Below are 16,859 nucleotides of genomic sequence, written 5' to 3' on the forward strand. Positions count from 1 at the left end.
CATCATATACTACGTTCTTTACTGTCAGTTCAACCCATGTGAGCTCATGTTTGCGGCCTAAACAGCCCGCCACCAACTTGTGTATACTGTGAACACCTACTGTACCTCTAGCCATCATATTCCACGTTCTTTGCTGTCATTTCAACCCATGTGAGCTCATGTTTGCGGCCTAAACAGCCCACCACCAACTTGTGTATACAGTGAACGCCTACTGTACCTCTAGCAATCATATACTACGTTCTTTGCTGTCAGTTCAACCCATGTGAGCTAATTTTTGCGGCCTAAACAGCCCGTCACCTACTTGTGTATACTGTGAATGCCTACTGTACCTCTAGCCATCATATACTACGTTCTTTATTGTCAGTTCAACCCATGTGAGCTCATGTTTGTGGCCTAAACAGCCCACCACCAACTTGTGTATACTGTGAACACCTACTGTACCTCTAGCCATCATATACTACGTTCTTTGCTGTCAGTTCAACCCATGTGAGCTCATTTTTGCGGCCTATACAGCCCACCACCAACTTGTGTATACAGTGAACGCCTACTGTACCTCTAGCAATCATATACTACATTCTTTACTGTCAGCTCAACCCATGTGAGCTCATTTTTGCGGCCTAAACAGCCCGCCACCTACTTGTGTATACTGTGAACGCCTACTGTACCTCTAGCCATCATATACTACGTCCTTTACTGTCAGTTCAACCCATGTGAGCTCATGTTTGCGGCCTAAACAGCCCGCCAGCAACTTGTGTATACTGTGAACGCCTACAGAACCTCTAGCCATCATATACTACGTTCATTACTGTCAGTTCAACCCATGTTAGCTCATGTTTGCGGCCTAAACAGCCCGCCACCAACTTGTGTATACAGTGAACGCCTACTGTACCTCTAGCCATCATATACTACGTTCTTTGCTGTCAGTTCAACCCATGTGAGCTAATTTTTGCGGCCTAAACAGCCCGCCACCAACTTGTGTATACAGTGAACGCCTACTGTACATCTAGCAATCATATACTACGTTCTTTACTGTCAGCTCAACCGATGTGAGCTCCTTTTTGCGGCCTAAACAGCCCGCCACCTACTTGTGTATACTGTGAACGCCTACTGTACCTCTAGCCATCATATTCCACGTTCTTTGCTGTCATTTCAACCCATGTGAGCTCATGTTTGCGGCCTAAACAGCCCGCCACCAACTTGTGTATACAGTGAACGCCTACTGTACCTCTAGCCATCATATACTACGTTCTTTGCTGTCAGTTCAACCCATGTGAGCTAATTTTTGCGGCCTAAACAGCCCGCCACCAACTTGTGTATACAGTGAACGCCTACTGTACCTCTAGCAATCATATACTACGTTCTTTGCTGTCAGTTCAACCCATGTGAGCTAATTTTTGCGGCCTAAACAGCCCGCCACCTACTTGTGTATACTGTGAATGCCTACTGTACCTCTATCCATCATATACTACGTTCTTTATTGTCAGTTCAACCCATATGAGCTCATGTTTGTGGCCTAAACAGCCCACCACCAACCTGTGTATACTGTGAACACCTACTGTACCTCTAGCCATCATATACTACGTTCCTTGCTGTCAGTTCAACCCATGTGAGCTCATTTTTGCGGCCTATACAGCCCACCACCAACTTGTGTATACAGTGAACGTCTACTGTACCTCTAGCAATCATATACTACATTCTTTACTGTCAGCTCAACCCATGTGAGCTCATTTTTGCGGCCTAAAGAGCCCGCCACCTACTTGTGTATACTGTGAACGCCTACTGTACCTCTAGCCATCATATACTACGTCCTTTACTGTCAGTTCAACCCATGTGAGCTCATGTTTGCGGCCTAAACAGCCCGCCAGCAACTTGTGTATACTGTGAACGCCTACAGTACCTCTAGCCATCATATACTACGTTCATTACTGTCAGTTCAACCCATGTTAGCTCATGTTTGTGGCCTAAACAGCCCGCCACCAACTTGTGTATACAGTGAACGCCTACTGTACCTCTAGCCATCATATACTACGTTCTTTGCTGTCAGTTCAACCCATGTGAGCTAATTTTTGCGGCCTAAACAGCCCGCCACCAACTTGTGTATACAGTGAACGCCTACTGTACCTCTAGCAATCATATACTACGTTCTTTACTGTCAGCTCAACCCATGTGAGCTCCTTTTTGCGGCCTAAACAGCCCGCCACCTACTTGTGTATACTGTGAACGCCTACTGTACCTCTAGCCATCATATACTACGTTCTTTACTGTCAGTTCAACCCATGTGAGCTCATGTTTGCGGCCTAAACAGCCCACCACCAACTTGTGTATACAGTGAACGCCTACTGTACCTCTAGCAATCATATACTATGTTCTTTGCTGTCAGTTCAACCCATGTGAGCTAATTTTTGCGACCTAAACAGCCCGCCACCTACTTGTGTATACTGTGAACACCTACAGTACCTCTAGCCATCATATACTACGTTCTTTACTGTCAGTTCAACCCATGTGAGCTCATGTTTGCGGCCTAAACAGCCCGCCACCAACTTGTGTATACTGTGAACACCTACTGTACCTCTAGCCATCATATACCACGTTCTTTGCTGTCAGTTCAACCCATGTGAGCTCATGTTTGCGGCCTAAACAGCCCGCCACCTACTTGTGTATACTGTGAACGCCTACTGTACCTCTAGCCATCATATACTACGTTCTTTACTGTCAGTTCAACCCATGTGAGCTCATGTTTGCGGCCTAAACAGCCCACCACCAACTTGTGTATACAGTGAACGCCTACTGTACCTCTAGCAATCATATACTACGTTCTTTACTGTCAGTTCAACCCATGTTAGCTCATGTTTGCGGCCTAAACAGCCCGCCACCAACTTGTGTATACAGTGAACACCTACTGTACCTCTAGCAATCATATACTACGTTCTTTGCTGTCAGTTCAACCCATGTGAGCTAATTTTCGCGGCCTATACAGCCCGCCACCAACTTGTGTATACTGTGAACGCCTACTGTACCTCTAGCCATCATATACTACGTTCTTTTCTGTCAGTTCAAACCAGTGAGCTAATTTTTGGAGCCTATCTGAGTATACTTTTGCAAGTGTATGTGTGTCCTGCAACAATCTTTTGCTGAATGAAGTCTGATACACACAGTGCCAAACTCACTGGCCAATTTTTTGAACAACTGGTGTGTTAAACCAGTGGCCCCCCAATACCACATATTGAAGTGGGGTGTTATCTGAGTAAACTTTTACAAGTGTGTTTGTGTCCTACAACAATTTTGCCTCTTTTGCTGAGTGAAATCTTATGCACACAGTGCCAAACTCACTGGCCAATTTTCTGAACAACTGGTGTGATAAACCAGTAGCCCCCCAATACCACATATTGACGTGGGGTGTAATCTGAGTATACTTTCATAAGTGTATTTGTGTCCTGCAACAATATTGCCTCTTTTGCTGAGTGAAGTCTGCTACACACAGTGCCAATGCCAAACTCACTGGCCAATTTTTTGAACAACTGGTGTGATAGACCAGTGGCCCCCCAATAGCACATATTGAAGCGGGGTGTTATTTAACAGTATACTTTTCTAAGATTGTATTTTAGTCCTGCAAAAGATTGGCCTCTTTTGCTGTGTTAACTGTGCTACACACATTGACAACAGATACTGGCCAATTATTTGTAGAACTGGTGTGATAAACTTGTGGCCCCCCAATACCACAGATTGAAGTGGGGTGTTATCTACACAGACACATGGTCTAGCAAACACGGGCAGGGAAGGTATATCACTTTTACTGCCCACTGGGTGAACCTTCTGATGGCCCTTAAGCATGCAACCCGTGGCACCCGTGTAGATTTAGTTGTACCGCCACGGATTGCAAGTAGGCCTGCCTCTTCTTCTCCTCCTCGCTGACTCCTCCTCTTCCACTGCTACCGTCTCTTCTCCTGCGCCGCCCAAGATCCCCGGAACCTATTCCACATGCCAGGTGAGACGTTGCCATGCTGTGCTGTGTCTGTTGTGTCTGGAAGCCAAGAGCCACACTGGCTCTGCACTCCTTTCAGCTTTGCGTTCACAGGCAGATCAGTGGCTGACACTGCTGAATTTGTCAGTTGGTAAAGTGATGTGTGACAATGGTGCCAATCTGCTGAGCGCGCTGAAACAGGGAAAAATAACACATGTGCCATGCATGGCAAACGTCCTGAACTTGGTGGTGCAGCGATTTGTTGCCAAATACCCTGGGTTCCAGGACGTCTTGCGGCAGGCCAGAAAAATCTCGGGCCATTTCCGAAGATCATACACAGCCATGGCTTGCCTTGCTGAGATTCAGCGGCGACACAACCTGCCCCTCAGGCATCTTATTTGTGACTGCCCGACGCGATGGAACTCAACGTTGCATATGCTGGATAGGCTGCTCCAGCAGAAACGTGCAGTTAATGACTACCTGTTTGAACTCGGCGGCAGGACAGGTTCTGGGGAGCTTGGGTTTTTTTCACCTTGCCAGTGGCTGCTCATGCAGGACACGTGCAGACTTCTGCGGCCATTCGATAAGATCACCAAACTGGTCAGTCACGGCCAGGGCGCCATAAGTGACATCATACCTTACGCCTTATTTCTGGAGCATGCATTGCGTCGTGTCATTGATCAAGCCATCGAGGAGCAGGAAGATCAGGAAGTCGCAATGTTGAATGAATTCCCAGGGGGTGCTACTCCATCTGAGACAAATCAACAGCAGTCTGAAGAGGAGTCAGAGGAGGAGGATGGTGCTGGGGGGATGAGGAGGAGCAAGAAGAGCATGCTTTAAACCTTTCTGGGATCCCTGGTGTTATCTGTGGATGTGGGGAGTAGGGATGATCGAACGACCATCGGTTCGACCCGAACATTGGGTGTTCGAGGTTCGGCCGAATTTAGAACTTTTTACCCAAAAAGTTCGGAATTCGGCAACCAGAACCGCCCAAAATGCAATGCTTCAGGAAATGGGCTTTAAAAGCCTGTGATTGGACCAGAACCATTAGCAAAAGCCAATTGAGGGGGCAGGAGAATGCTAGGAATGTGATTGGAGTGACTAGGGGGTCCCTAGACCAATCATTAGTGAATACGCCCCCCAGTATATAAGATCGCCCCCGCCATATTCCTAGCATTGTTATACTGGACATGGAAGAGAATGGAAGCAGTTCTGTTAATTTTACTTTAAAAGTGTCATTTAGCTATTTTTAGTGTGAGGAAAGGGATATCTAGTGTAGTTAGAGTGCTCCTTTACACTTAAGTTAGCTTCAAAAATTCAGTTTCTGTAGGGAAAGTGTTAAGTGTAAGGGGCCTGTCGTGTAGTGTAGGGTTAACTGGCAGTGACTGCTATGGCAGGGTGACAAAAACCCTTCCATAGCAGGGTGACCGCTATAGAGAAATTATCATTTCTCTGAATAGCTTCGGCACACCCATATGGTTTCTCACCAGCCAAGCATTTTTTATGCTGCAGGGGCTGCCACTGCCAGTGCTTTTTTGAGGACATGTTTGATGTCAGACATGACATCTGAACATGTGTATAGGGGGTATATATAGACATATATGTCTGAATATATACCCCTAGACATATATAGGTGTGATAGTAGCAGAAATAAATGCTTGCGCTAATGAAATCATTTACAGTAATATATTTCTGCTACTATCACACCTATATATGTCTAGGGGTATATATTCAGACATATATGTGTATATATACCCCCTATACACATGTTCAGATGTTTTGCCTGCCTCAAAAGAACCCAAAAAATGCCAAAAAAACGCTAGCGTCAAAAAAAAATGCCCAGGTGTGTTTTTGCTGCCATTTTTTGGGGGGTTTTGGAGGCAGGCAAAACATGTGAACTTGTGTATAGTGGTGTATATACACACATCCATATATTTATATACACACCTAGACATATATAGGTGTGATAGTAGCAGAAATATATGCTTGCGCTAATGAAATCATTTACAGTAATATATTTCTGCTACTATCACACCTATATATGTCTAGGTGTGTATATAAATATATGGATGTGTGTATATATACCAATATACACAAGTTCAGATGTTTTGCCTGCCTCAAAAGAACCCAAAAAAATGCTAAAAAACACTAGCGTCAAAAAAAAAAATGCCCAGGTGTGTTTTTGCTGCCATTTTTTGGGGGGTTTTGGAGGCAGGCAAAACATCTGAACTTGTGTATAGTGGTGTATATACACACATCCATATATTTATATACACACCTAGACATATATAGGTGTGATAGTAGCAGAAATATATGCTTGCGCTAATGAAATCATTTACAGTAATATATTTCTGCTACTATCACACCTATATATGTCTAGGTGTGTATAAAAAAATATGTATGTGTGTATATATACCACTATACACAAGTTCAGATGTTTTGCCTGCCTCAAAAGAACCCAAAAAAAATGCCAAAAAAACGCTAGCGTCAAAAAAAAATGCCCAGGTGTGTTTTTGCTGGCATTTTTTGGGAGGTTTTGGAGGCAGGCAAAACATCTGAACTTGTGCACAGTACCACTATACACAAGTTCAGATGTTTTTCCTGACTGCAAAGAACCCAAAAAAATGCCTGCTTTGAAACCGGCAAGGTGTGGAGTGAAGCCAACCCCCTGAAAGTTTTCTAATACATACAATCCTTTTTTTTCTGGTTCTGGACATGCTACAGAGCTGAAACTTCACAGGTACACCCTTTAGACCCCCCAGACACAAAATCACACAAAAAAGTTCTTAAAAATTGTCATTTTTGATAAAAAAAAAAGCCAATTATTGAAAAAAAAAAAAGATATTTTTTGATTTTTACTTTGGATTTCAGATCTGGGGGGTCTAAAAGGTGTACATGTGAAGTTTTAGCTCTGTAGCATGTCCAGAACCATAAAAAAAAGATCGTTTGTATTAGAAAACTTTCAGATCTTCACCAATATGGTTTCTCGCTTTGCACAGCATCTTACCGCTTTAATAGCAGGCATTTTTTTGGGTTCTTTGGAGTCAGAAAAAACATCTGAACTTGTGTATAGTGGTACTGTGCACAAGTTCAGATGTTTTGCCTGCCTCCAAAAACCCCCAAAAAATGCCAGCAAAAACACACCTGGGCATTTTTTTGACGCTAGCGTTTTTTTGGCATTTTTTTTGGGTTCTTTTGAGGCAGGCAAAACATCTGAACTTGTGTATAGTGGTATATATACACACATCCATATATTTATATACACACCTAGACATATATAGGTGTGATAGTAGCAGAAATATATTACTGTAAATTATTTCATTAGCGCAAGCATATTCAGATGTTTTGCCTGCCTCCAAAACCCCCCAAAAATGCCAGCAAAAACACACCTGGGCATTTTTTGCCCAATGCCCAAAAAAAACGCTAGCGTCAAAAAAAAAAATGCCCAGGTGTGTTTTTGCTGGCATTTTTTGGGGGTTTTTGGAGGCAGGCAAAACATCAGAACTTGTGCACAGTACTACTATACACAAGTTCAGATGTTTTTTCTGACTCCAAAGAACCCAAAAAAATGCCTGCTATTAAAGCGGTAAGGTGCTGTGCAAAGCGAAAAACCATATTGGTGTGATCTGAAAGTTTTCTAATACAAACAATCTTTTTTTTATGGTTATGGACATGCTACAGAGCTGAAACTTCACATGCACACATTTTAGACCCCCCAGATCTGAAATCCAAAGTAAAAATCAAAAAATCTCTTTTTTTTTTTATTTTTTCAATAATTGGCTTTTTTTTATCAAAAATGACAATTTTTAAGAACTTTTTTTGTGTGATTTGGTGTTTGGGTGTACCTGTGAAGTTTCAGCTCTGTAGCATGTCCAGAACCAGAAAAAAAGATCATATAGGTGTTAAAGTTAAAGGAGGGTCCCGACCCACATCCCGGTTCTACTGAAAAATTATCTTTTTTTTTTCATGGTTCTGGACATGCTACAGAGCTGAAACTTCACAGGCACACCTTTTAGACCCCCCCGATACTAAAAATCAAAAAAATCTCTCTCTTTTTTTTTTTTTAATTTTTTCAATAATTGGCTTTTTTTATCAAAAATGACAATTTTTAAGAACTATTTTTGTGTGATTAATAGTTAATGGGGCATGACCCAGAACCCTAGGCACTTTTTAGGGGCATTTATTGGGTTTTAGGGCTTAAAAATTGTGTTTTTTGATTACCGAAGTTCGGGTCCCATTGATTTCAGTGGGGTTCTGAGATCCGAACCGACCTTTTGGAAAATTCGGGTGTTCTGGTCGAACCGAACTTTTCAAAAGTTCGATCATCCCTAGTGGGGAGGAGAACGAGGACGACATTATCCTGGATGATGAGCTGGAAGAAGGCCACAATTCCAGTTTAGTGGGAATGGGGGCCTACATGCTGCAGTGTTTTAAGGGGTTTAAAACGCATAAAGCCCAAGAAACCATGTACTGGGTGGCAACATACTTAGACCCCCGGTACAAACACAAAATGGAGGAAAGGTTACCGCAATCACAGAGGGCGGTCAGAATGCAGCACTTCCAGGCCTTGCTGCGGGAAATGCTGCATTCTGCTTTTCCGTGCGCTGGCAGAGGAATTTCCAGTCACAGAGAAGGGCGGTTGGAAGATGTCTTGGTCAATTCAGATATGAGATCCTTCTTTCAGCCGAACCATCGACAGCTGTACTCCAGATCCAGCATGAGGGAACGCCTAGACCGACAGGTGTCCGACTACATCGGGTTAACGGCCGTTGTGGATGCTCCTGAGGAGTGATGAACCCTGGACTACTGGGTGGGCAGGCTTGACCTCTGGCCAGAGCTTGCACAATTTGCAATGGAAATGTTGGCTTGCCCCCCATCCAGTGTCCTGTCCGAAAGGACGTTCAGTGCAGCAGGGGGGATCATGACTGATAAGCGCACTCGCCTAGCTCATGACAGTGTAGACTTCCTCACATTTATAAAAATGAATGAGGAATGGATCTCTGAGGAATTCAACACATATGACCAGTAGACCAGGTTTCATCAAAATTCCTCCACCAACAACAATTCCTGGTCCTTGGCTTCGCTACATACAGCGGCATAAAAGGCATTTCATGTCCATTGAATGGCAAATTTTTGGGGCCTTTCAGGGCCGACAATTATTTTTTCTGTGAATGCCTAATGTACCTCCAGCCACCAAATACTAAGTTCTTTGCGGTCAGTTCAAACCATGTGAGCTTATTTTTGCCAGCCTATACAGGCCGACACTTACTTCTGTACTTTCAGCCACAGAATACTACGTACTTAGCTGTCAGGTAAACCCATGTGGGCTAATGTTTCGGGCCTGGAATGGGCGACACTTACTTCTGTATCCTGTGAATGCCTAATGTACCTTCAGCCACAGAAAACTACATTCTTAGCTGTCAGGTAAACCCATGTGGGCTATTTTTTGGTGCCTTTTATGGCCGACACTTACTTCTGTTACCTGTAAATGCCTAATGTACCTTCAGCCACAGAATACTACGTTCTTAGCTGTCAGGTAAACACATGTGGGTTAATTTTTGGGGCCTGGAATGGCCGACACTTACTACTTTATCCTGTGAATGCTTAATTTTTCAGACTGGAAATTAAAAACAATGGGTCTGTAAAGGTTCTGCCAAATTGTGGAATGGATGCTGACCCATTTTACAGATGTGTGAATGGACCCTATATGTATTAGACAATGTATTTACCGGCTGCTGTCTGTTCTGGCTGATTTATGAAAAAAAAAAACATTTTTGCTGTAAAAAAAAAACAAAAAAATTTAGGGCAATTTTTTCAATTGCAGTACTTCTGTTATGACATTGTCTATGTGCTGGGACTATTTGTGCACAGCTAGTACGTCTTTTGTGGTTGCAAATATGACCTAAAGGTTTTTAAAGTTTGCCTTCCATTAAAGTCAAAGGGGCCCGCCGCAAACTCGTGGTTCGCAGACTTTTGAGAAAATTTGCCGCTGGCGTTCGCGAACCGCCCCGGCAGATGTTCGTCCATCACTACTCGTCAACGCAGACAACTTGTTCGGGGGTAAACAAGGCTGCAAGCCGCTGATTGAAGTGGTCTATGAGGGGCCAAATTTTGTGGAGCTGATCATATTCAGGGTCTCCCGAGGACGACAGATCTCATTGTCGTTGAAATGCATAAATCGCAGAATTTGCTCGTATCTCGCCCTGGACATGGAGGCAGATTACACGTGCATATGGTGAATTGGGCTAGTGGACCAATATAGCTGCAATTCACTCTTTTTGGTTATGCCCATGTTGAGGGAAAGGCCCAGAAAGATTTTAAAATCGGGAACCGTTATAGGTTTCTAGCCGAATGGTCTGGCAATGGGCGAATTTGGGTTGGCGGCGATGAATTGGCGTGCGTATAAATTTGATTGATCCACAATAGATCTGGAAAGATCTTCCGTGAAGAACAGCTCAAAAAAATTCAGGGGCGCAAAAACAGCTGTCTCCGCGTGGATTCCAGGTTGGGCAGTAAATGGGGGAAGTACTGGTGCTGTAGTATCAATGGGTTGCCAATTGGGATATGCCAGCACATCAAGGAGGGGACTATGGGCTCTACGAGCCTGTTTTCGAATAAGCGGTGGCTGCGGGCCACTACTCGTGCTAGTCACCGCACCAGCTTCAACTGCACTTATGGGACTCGCCACGTCACCAAGTGTTACTGCAGTGCTGGTTGTACTAGGTCCAGGGTGTACTAGGCCGCTGGCGCTTGCCAGGCCACCAGAAGGATGAGCGGCACTAGTACCGACACTCTGCTCCATACGAGCACCCTGCGATTCCTGCATCTCAACAACTCCAGAATGGGGTCGGGTATGCCTGGGTCTAACAGGGACCCATCTGTCGTCTGAGCTATCTGGGAGCCGCTGCTGTCATCAGGTTCGTATACTGACCCTGATTCTGCCAGTGAGGCTTCCCCATCGCTCTCATCTGACATGGTCAGTATCCTGCAGGCCTTCACTACTGTACCAACGTTTGGACATTTTAGTAACTAAATTTACCGGTACAGTAGTGTAACTCACAGGTAAAAAAAGCACCTGGTTGTCAAGAACTATTTCAACCACTACCATAAAAACTGCTAATGCTAGCAGGGATCAGGCCTGACTCTGCTAACACAGCGGTTTTGTGTGTTGTGTTTTTTTGTAAGTGACAGTAATCTATTGATTACTACACTTGCCTGGGAGGGGTGGGGTGGGGTGGGCATGGGCGGAGGGGTTAAACGCAGGTACTGGCAGGAATCAGTGCTGATCGTGCAAAAACGTTTTGGGAACCCTAAACTATGGGGACGCTAGTATAGTTCTGATCAGATATTGATCTGTTCAAACCCTATACTAGTAATGGAAGTGTGTGTGTGATAATCAAGGGGTTATTTCTAACTATGCGCCGGGGATCTGCGCTATTTTAGACTGACGCTAATGTCACCTGTGTCACTAATAATAGTGATCAGAAAAAAAACTGTACATTATAAAGTGACACTGTGACAGGGCAATGAAGGGGTTAACTTGGGGTGATCAGGGGGTTAAATCTTTATTGGGGGGGGGGGGGTGGCAGGGACCCTAAACCTCCTTGGGACAGAAACTAACTCGCTAGCGCTAACTCAAGTCACAATCACACTAATACAAAATACAGTAATACACTATATTACATGAGTATTAGTGTGCAATGTGACAGAGGGGAAGGGGTTAACTGGATGTGATCAGGGGGTTAAATCTTTATTGGGGGTGTGGCGGGTATCCTTAGGATAAAAGGAATGACCCCAAGCGCTAAACCTGGTCACAAGTCACACTTATACGGGTATATAGGAAAATGCTATATACTGTATACAGTGTGTGTTGTGACAGGGGGTGTGGGGGGGATCAGGGGGTCAAATCTTTATTGGGGGGGGTGGCGGGGACCCTAAACCTACTTGGGACAGAAACTAACTCGCTAGCGCTAACTCAAGTCACAATCACACTAATACAAAATACAGTAAAACACTATATTACGTGTATATTAGTGTGCAATGTGACAGGGGGAAGGGGTTAACTGGGGGTGATCAGGGGGGGATCAGGGGGTTAAATATTTATTGGGGGGGGGGTGGGTATTTTAAGTGTAAAAGGAAGGGCGGCAAACGCTAAACCTGGTCACAAGTCACACTTATACAGGTATATAGGAAAATGCTATATACTGTATACAGTGAGTGTTGTGACAGGGTGTGTAGGGGTTAACTGGGGGGGCGATCAGGGGTGAAATGTGCGTGTATGTGTGCTTGGTGCAGTATGCACAGTTAGATGTGCTCTCTCCTCTCGATGAATCCAAAAAGGATCATAGGAGGGGAGAGCGGGTCTTTTCTGAGCCTGTGTTTACATTTCACAGGCACAGAAAATAATCTGATTTGGCAGGACCGATCAACAGGTCCAGGCCAAAAATCATTGGCCCGGACCTGATGACTGATCAGTTCTGAACCCAATCAGGTCATCAGCGGGACCACGGGACTGCGGGAACCCGCCCCAGAGCGGTGGGAGCGAACGACGTACCGATATGTCACTTTGCCTGCACGGGGCTGACTGCCGCAGTATATGTACTTGTGGCTGTCGGCAAGTGGTTAAAGCATTCATAGAATTTCAGTTTTGCCCAGAAGAGTGATTTAGCTATTTTGCTCATATCTAAAGGTTTTATTTGGTTTTCATGTGTGGAGACCATGCTCAAACGTGCCATTGTTAAGGAGAAAAGAAAGTCATATTTTGTCTTACTGTATGTAGGTGATGTAATAGGGTTGTTTTAGAAAAGCCTCTAGTTTCAGACTGGTTTCTGCTGAGATGCACTGACCTTTAAAACAGGCTTTATGGGCTTCCCACAAGCCCTTAATATAATTTCCCAAGATACATTTATTAAAAGAAGGTACTTTTTTATTATACATTTTATATACTTTCATTATTTATTTTATAAACGTGTATATATACCATAATTTATTTATATTGTTTTATATAATCTTTGTATAGAGGTGGGCCCCTACTGTCAGGGGGGCACAGGGCAATTTCCCCTTTTGCCCCCTATTATTTCAGCCCTTCACTTGATAGCATTATATCTAAAACTATGGAAGCATGATCCAACTAAGTATTAGAATAATTTTTGTGGGCAATAGTGCTGGATATTAGAGCGGCGGAGATAAAAAAAAAAGTGGTCCATTCCAGAATATATATAATGTGAGCAACTAAATAAAAAGAAAACTGTTTGTGAAGGAGGTGTTTAACCCACCATAAGTCGAAAAGACGTTGCTCTACGATCAGCTTAGGAAAGGAGGTGGCTTACTAGTGCACTCATTTAGACAGAGTCCTGAAAAAGCCTTTGTCTATCTGTCATCAGGGACATGACCAAATTAAAGTTGGCACCTACGATCATAAAGGGTTGAGAGTATGACTGTAGCTTAGCAAGGGCTTTGGATAGGAAATTGATCTGACCTGGGTTTGGCACATTCATCAAAGTAAGAAGGATAATCCTATAGTGACAAGCTTGAATAATAAGCTGACCAGAAGGTTTAAGAAAAAAGGAGCGTATCCTTGGGGTTCAGGTCGTCTCATCAATATAGCAACTCTGGCTTTCTCGGATGGGTCTGAGGCAGGGTCTGAGGCAATGTATGCGGTATGTTTCTGAGCATAATTATATCTGCCCTTGAGGATTTAAGCTCTTGTAAAACCAACCTTTTTTTCTTTACAGTATATGTGGACAGGCGGCTTTTACATTTTCTTTTAAATTTCTTCTTATATGGGCAATGCACAAGGCTGTCCTGGTGCCCCAAAGCAGGAGGAGCGCTAAGCACAATTTATTTTTCATCTTTTCTTTACAGAAGTCAAACCTTTAACAGTATACACAAAGATCTGTACAGCCATAATAAATACCTATCAGAAAGGCACTTAGGACCTTTTTAAAAAGGAGAACTACTGATATGCAGGGAAGAAACATAAAACAAAATAATAACATGGAGGGAAGAACAGGAAAATATGCAAACCAAGAGAGGGATTATTTTCAGGGTCAATTGAAGACCTCAAATATAATATTACCAATAATATTACAACCAAGAGGACAAAGCATCTCAGGACACCAAGGCAAATGTCTTGGTGAAAAGAAAGGAGCATGGAGGCTACTGTGTTAGGGTGGCAGCCCCAATATGCCAAGTAGAATCTATGAACTCAAACCAGTAAATTAACTAATAAGACCAAGAGCTGGAAAGTCCAAAGTGGCCAAGTTTTGCCAGCTAAATTAGGTGGTTGGTCTGGTGGAGGGCTGATAAAGAGGTGGATTTTTTTTTCGATTTCGACTTGGCCAAGGTCCATAATTTACTGAAGACGGACATGTAGTGGAAGGCGGTGGAGGTATGACATCATCCCATAGGCACCATGGATCTGAAGAATATCTCACCTTCCTGTAGGTCATATAGATTGAAGTGAGCTCCATCTTTGGTAGCAATTATACAAAATGGGAAGTGTTAAAGGAGACAGATCACTGTAGATTTTGATCTTTTCTTCTTTGTAGTCAATCTGTGATTTATTAATACATGTTAGAGGGATCCCGCGCTATGGAGATATAGGGAATGGAGGGGCTGCAGTCTCCCTGAAATATCTATTAATGGGTATATAAGGGGTAGGGAGTTGGCGCTGCCTAGGGATATCAAATTAATGGGATATATGGTGCTGATGTAAAATATATAAATATATAAAAATGTATGAATATATGAATCAATATATAAATTATATAAACCACCAAGATCAATTGCAGTACAAAAATATATAAAATATAAAGTGCTAGGTGATATAAAGTGAAATTTGTGATATTGTGCAAAGAGGTTGGGATTCCTGTATCACCAATACTGTATTATCAAACCAATGGGATATATGGTGCTGATACACACATATTCAAAAAATACATAATATATAAATTATAAAAAAGATAGGGTATATATATATATATATATATATATATATATATATATATATATATATATATATATATATATAAAATATTAAATATTATATAAAACCTTAATATCAATCGCAATATAAAAAAAAATATTAATTAATGAATAATAAAGTGCTAGGTGCCGTAGAGTGAAATATGTGATATTGTGCAAAGAGGTTTAAGATTTCTGTATCAACATTTATAAATGCAACTAGTATATATATAGATATATATATATATATATATATATATATATATATATATATATATATATATATTAGACCAAGTGACATTAGTGAGTATTATATCCAGTAAATATATGGTGTATACCTCTTATACATTAAAGTGCGAAAAAGAGGTGGAATTAGATGTGCAGTGTTTCACTAGATATGAACACTGATAAGTGAATGGTGTATATTTGATAACAATGTACCAAATAAATCCAGAAAAAGGAAAAAAGATAGGGGAGGGGCTAGATGTCAAAATGACAAGTGCACTAAACAGGACTATTTATATATTATAATAATATATATATATATATATATATATATATATATATATATATATATACATATATATTTATTTATTTATTTATGTTTTATGTGTTTTTATTATGCGTTTTTTTTTCTTTTTTTTAATGCGTTTTTTCATTATTCTTTCTCATATCTGCAGTTTTATGTTTGTACCAGTACTGAATGCATATGTCCACTATAATTACCAACTGTTTATGCAGTAGCAATTGCTTTTATCTATGTTCCTTTTTAAAAACATTTTTTATAAGAGTGGATGTTGAGGGGTTAATGATGATATCGATACACTGGGTGCCCGCCCCCTCCTCCACCTTAAATGTTCAGGTTGCTGTTCCCCCCCATGACTTTGACAAAGCACAGCAGTGCGAAACATGTCGTCGCGGCAACCCTGATGCTTTCCAGGCCGGGTCCCGACGCTTGCTGACGCTGATTCTGAGTAGCGCCCTCCACTGTGGATAGCTCTGGTTGGCAGCTCCGCGGCACGTCTACACTGCTTCGGTGCGAGCAGCCACACTATCGGGTGGGAGGAAGCCACGCCACCTTACCGGCTGGTCCGGTCTGCTTTTGGCACATATGAACCTTCTCCCTTATGCCTGGTTCCCTGTTGTGATCATCTACACAGTTCCGGCTCACCCAGCGGCTCGGTCATCCTGTGACCCCCAGCAACGCCACAGATCTGGTTTGGAATACATTCTATTATGTTTTAATCCACACTATATATATTTTTTATAAATAAACTTTTCAAGGTTTTCCATCAAGCCTGCCTGAGTTACATTGTAGACTATGTACCGTGGGATAGCGCTGCTGCCCCTCCCCCCCCCATTCACTGACTTATGCTGAATCAGCATTAATTAGCAGCAGCACCACACGGTAATTTGACTTTATTCATTCCTGAGAGTGAGAGATATCACAGTTAGCAACCCTTTGTTGTTCGAAGTTTGAAATAAAACAATTGAGGTCTATGTCGATATTTATTCCTTTTGGTTGTAATGTCTCAAGCCTATAAATCCAGGATGTCTCATTTCGAGAAATATCGATCGTTTTGTTTCCACCTCTCCAGTGGGGTTTTATTTTGTCTATCCCATAGAATATGATCCCACTGGGATCTCTGTTATGAACTTCAGCAAAGTGCCTTGAAAGGCTATGCTTTGGAAACCCTTTGCGGATGTTGCTGATATGTTCTCGGATTCTTACGTATAGAGGTCTGGTGGCCCTGCCAACATATTAAAGTCAGCAGGGACACTCTACGACGTATGTAACATGTGTGGTATTACAAGTGATCAGATTCTTGATGTGAAATGTTTGTTTATTCCATCTGGATTTAAAAGTAGTGATCTTCCTTGGTAAGTTGGTATTTGTACGGCATGGTGGACAACGCTTACATATAACGAATCC

The sequence above is a fragment of the Pelophylax lessonae genome, assembly GCF_965119305.1.
Source record: "Pelophylax lessonae genome assembly, chromosome: 6".
Taxonomy (NCBI): domain Eukaryota; kingdom Metazoa; phylum Chordata; class Amphibia; order Anura; family Ranidae; genus Pelophylax; species Pelophylax lessonae.